Below are 4,933 nucleotides of genomic sequence, written 5' to 3'. Positions count from 1 at the left end.
GTGGGAAAGATTGAGGGCAAGAGGAGAAGAGGGCAACAGAGGATGAGGTGCTTGCATGACATCACCGACTCAATGAACACGAGTTTGAGCAAACTCCAGGAGATGGTGAACGACAGGGAAGCCTGGTGTGCTGCAGTCCATGGGGTCGCAAAGAGTTGGACAGGACTGAGCGACCAAACAACAGGTTAGCTGTGGCAGATGGAATGTCCTAGAGAACAACGGGCTTACAAACCCAGGGATGAAGAGACAAGTCTGAGCTGGAGGCTGAGATTGGGAGTCCCCACCTATCCCAGATGAAGCTTCGAGTTTACTGGGGAGGCAGAGGAGTGGGAAGAGGGAACAGAGGAAGAACCAAGAAGAGGAGCCCCATCTTTAATGTAAATTCCTTTTTTGGGTTTCTGCCCACTGCCAAAGGCCCACAGACTGGGTGCCTTGTTTTCCATCGACTATCTCCTGCCCCGGCCAAACCTGGCTCTTGCATAGGAAGCCCCAGGGAATCTCCTCAGGGCTCCCCCAGCCCACAGGACCCCCTCCCTTTGTCTTCAGTGTGAGCCTCCGAGCGAGGCAAGGAATGTCCTGCGCCATAGACATCCTTAGCTGCGTCGGGTTCAGGCTCCTGATCGCATTGCTAAACCCGGCCCTGCACTGTAGGGAAGGACCTTAAAGATAACTGAATACAAAGCCTTTAATTTACAAAAGAAGAAGGGATTCTCAGAGGAGAGAGACGATCTGCCGGAAGAAAGGGGGCTGTGCATAGTCACCTCCAGAAACTGCTTTGCCCATCAGGAAAACCCCAGGAGAGGCAGATGAATGTTTCTGAACTCTTTCAATCACCAGTTTTCATTGAGCATCTATTAGGTACCAGGCAGCGCTAGGCTCTCTGCAGTCGCGGAGGGAATTGGCGCGGACTCTACTGGAGATGGATAAAGACACCGAAGGGTTAAATTCCAGGAGTTCTGCGTTGGGGCGGGGGCGGGGCGGGGGCGGGAGAGGGGAGTGTAGAGGAATCTCCCAGAGGAAAAGCCCGCTCCCTAGTTTCTCAGGCTCCGGAAACCTGGGCGAGAATAGTCTAGGAAGGGCTGCCCCGTTGGCGCGCAGCCTCCACCGCACAGCCCCTCTGGCCCCGGGAGCGGTCGCTCTCGAATTACAACAAAAGGGGCTGGAGGCCGGGCCTGCTGCGGTGGCCGCCTTCAGGGAAGGGGGTGGGTCCGGGGAGGGATTTGCCGTCCGACGCTGGTTAAAAGTACCGGGAAAAGGGTTCAGGAGCCACTCCAGCCCACGGCTTCCTAAACTTGGGAGTTCGCTTTCTTCAACCACCGGAGAAGTCACCGGCTCGCCCCCATCTGCTCGGGAAAGGGGCTCCGCGGCGACGGGCGCAGAGAGGAGCCACCAGTGGAGAGCCTGGCCCAGCCAAGCAGTGCGCACCACTTCTGCCAAGTAAGCGCGCTGCCTGAGCCTCCTCCTCCCCAGGGCGGTTCGCGGGAAAGCGGAGGTCTGGGTGGGGTCTTCAGGATCCGCTCCTCATGGGCCGCCTCACAGCAGTGCGTAGGGCTCCCGGGACCTACGAGGGGGGCACACAGAGAGAAAGCTTGTTGCTCGGAGATGTGAAGACTTGCAGGCTAACGGGACCCACCCAGTCCCACCCCGCCTGAACCCGGTTAGCCCTAGCTGGCCGCTAGGTCGGTAGCTCGCCAGGGGCGCCTGCAACCAGGCAGGACAGAGCCGGTCGAGACCCGGTGCGGGCTAGGTGCCTAGGAGGGCGCAGCGTAGGGCCACGGACACTGAGGGCTGCGCTGGTGCCTGGAATTCTGGCTTTTGAGGATGTGGAGCGCGTGGGGGACTGGGGGCGCACTGGGGCGTCTCCTGAGCTGTGGCTTTGGGTATGTGGAGCACACTGGGTTGGGATGGGGGTGTGCGAAGGTCGGGGGCTAGGGCGCAGCCTGAGAGCTGGAATTGGTTTTCTCTTCAGCCTGCCAGAAAGGCTAGCCTGAGCGCTGGAGTGCGCGCTGAGTCCTTTGGGCAGAGAGGTCCTCTCCGCGCCCCAGGTAGCCATTCCTGGCGTGTCTGGGTACCGGGAAACCCCTCCCGCCGTTATCACATGGAGGCTCTGGAGCAGAAAATCGCCAGCACAGACGAATCCATGGATGGTACACACAGGATCGCCTTGGGGCTAATTCTGGTTTTATGCCCGCAACTTTTACGCAGGCGCTTTGAACACCTTCCTTCCCTCTACTCCCCCACCTCCGCCCCCGCCCTCTCCCGCCCCGACCCTCCAACCCCTCATCTGGAGCGCTCAGGAGTAGCTGCCTCCAAGAGCAGTCGCTGTAAATCAGCGCTGGGATAGAAATGATTGGGAAAAACGGAGGAATTCCTTCCTCCTAGCTATCTCTCACCCGCCCCAGGAAAGACCACCGAAACACAGCTGGAGTGGGGTGAGGAGAGGCGGCGGAACACCAACAGAGAGGGGACTGAACTTCTCCAGGCTAGGAAGCCTCAAGTCCCGATGAGAAGAGAGATAAGAATGAGAGTCAGACCAGAACTGAAAGAGACACGTGTACCCCAATGTTCATTGCAGCACTGTTTATAATAGCCAGGACATAGAAGCAACCTAGATGTCCATCAGCAGATGAATGGATAAGAAAGCTGTGATACATATACACAATGGAGTATTCTCAGCCATTAAAAAGAATACATTTGAATCAGTTCTAATGAGGTGGATGAAACTGGAGCCTATTATACAGAGTGAAGTAAGCCAGAAAGAAAAACACCAATACATATATATGGAATTTATAAAGAGGGTAACGATAACCCTGTATGCGAGACAGCAAAAGAGACACAGATGTATAGAACAGTCTTTTGGACTCTGTGGGAGAGGGAGAGGGTGGAATGATTTGGGAGAATGGCATTGAAACAGGTATAATATCATATATAAAACGAATCATATATGAATTCGAATGCATTGAATCGCCAGGTTTGATGCATAATACAGGATGCTTGGGGCTGATGCACTGGGGTGACCCAGAGGGAAGGAGGTGGGAGGGGGATTCAGGATGGGGAACACGTGTATACCCGTGGCGGATTCATGTTGATGTATGGCAAAACCAATACAATATTATAAAGTAATTAGCCTCCAAGTAGAATAAATAAATTTATATTTTAAAAAATAAAAAAATGAATGAGAGTCAGAAACACGCCCCAGGTTAATTTGGTCCACTGAAATCTTGGAACTGCGGAGATCTTCATATCGGTCCAGTGGATTCTTTTCTGTGCAAGAGAAAAGTGCTGAAGCTCAAGGCTACACACTGGATTAGTGGGTGTGGAGACTTGAATCCAAAACCCCCACTCCAGGCGCCTCACATACCTCCCGGCTAGCCAGTCTGTCCCGGACCCTAAAAGACCATTTGTCACCCTTGGTGGAATAACTTAGTTATTTATGGTGCATTATGTACTTAATGGTCAGGGCTGGGGCTTAGGACGGAGACGAAATGCTCACTTTCCTGGTCAGTTTCCAGAGGAACTATGGACTCCCTGGACTCTTCCTTAGCTAAGTTGTTCCTTTCCCTCTGTCTTTTGTTCTGTTCCCTTTTCTGGTGCCTAGAATCCATCTCTGGACTAGCCATCAAATCCATAGGTAATTGGGCTTCCCCAGTGGCTCAGCGGTAAAGAATTTTCCTGCAGTGCAGGAGTGGCAGGAGAAGTGAGTTTGATCCCTCGGCTGGGAAGATCCCCTGGAGGAGGGCATGGCAGCCCACTCCAGTACTCTTGCCTGGTGAATCCCATGGTGCACGTGTGCACATGCGCACCAGCATTTTTCTGTCTCTGATTTTTGTATTAAAAAAGTGATTTGGTCCAAGGCCGTTTAGTCGTTAAGTGGCAGAGCTGAATAGGAAACTTAGGTCTGAAGAGGAAGCATCCCCTTGACATTACAGTCAGCTGACATTTTGGTGCATGGCAGATGGGAAATTCTGCAGAGATGTTTTCATATGTCCTCTTTACTGCTGGCCTCTTCACCTGGCCTCTTCTGGCCTTTTCCTAAGGTTTGCTCTCTGACAGCTGTGTGACCAGTGTACAAGGGCCTTGTACATGAGACAGATTTTCTGTGCTTTGGGAGGTGACCATTAGTGAAGCTGTCTAGTATCCTAGAACATTCTACACTGTTTATTTAAAAATCATGTTTTTATTCTGAAAAATTCCAAATATAGACAATAATAGGGAAAAGGCCCCCATATACTTCTCACTCAGCTTCGACAGTTATCCACATTTTGCCATACTTACTTGTCTATCCCTTTCCAATTTCTATTTCACAGAAGTATTTTTTAAGCATTTATTTTTATTTATTTGGCTGCGCCAGGTCTTAGTTGCAACGTAGAAGCTCTTAATTGGGGTTTCTCAAGTGGCCCTAGTGGTAAAGAACCTGCCTGCCAGTGCAGGCGATGTAAAACACATGGGTCAGTTCCCTTGTGGAGGTCATAGCAATCCACTCCAGTATTCTTGCCTGGAGAATCCCATGGACAGAGGAGCCTGGCGGGCTACAGTCCATGGGGTCACAAATAGACATGACTGAAGCAACTTAACAGGCACTCCGGAACGCATAATTGAGGCATGTAGGATCTAATTCCCTGACCAGGGACCGAACCCAGGCCCCCTACTTTGGGAGCATGGAGTCTTAGCCACTGGACCACGAGGGAAGTCCATAGTGGAAGTATTTTAAAGCAAATCTCAGACATAAAATCCTTTCATCCCTATGTATTTCAGTGTGACCTCTAAAAATATTAAATAACCAAGATAAGTAAGAATAATTCTTTGGTATCATCTAATACCCAGTCCATGTTCAATTTTTCCACAAATTTCCACCCAAATGTCTTTTTAAAGTTAATCTATGTTCTGTTGATTTCTATGATTTATGTTCAAAGTGTATATTATTCCTTTCAAA

The 4,933-nt window shown here is 51.2% G+C and overlaps 1 protein-coding gene across 1 annotated transcript in view; it reads left to right on the top strand.

Moving 5' to 3' along the window:
- Window positions 1-1,020: 1,020 nt before the first annotated feature.
- LOXL2 (lysyl oxidase-like 2) overlaps window positions 1,021-4,933 on the top strand; it is a 119,006-nt gene continuing 115,093 nt past the window's right edge. The window contains exon 1 of the mRNA XM_010848211.1: window positions 1,021-1,437. The gene's annotated coding sequence lies outside the window, so the exon portion shown is untranslated. The remainder of the gene's footprint in view (window positions 1,438-4,933) is intronic.

This window comes from Bison bison, unplaced genomic scaffold (assembly GCF_000754665.1).
Source record: "Bison bison bison isolate TAMUID 2011002044 unplaced genomic scaffold, Bison_UMD1.0 scf7180017864261, whole genome shotgun sequence".
NCBI lineage: Eukaryota > Metazoa > Chordata > Mammalia > Artiodactyla > Bovidae > Bison > Bison bison.
Note: the sequence above shows the minus strand (reverse complement) of the source record. Positions and strands in the feature narration are given on the sequence as shown.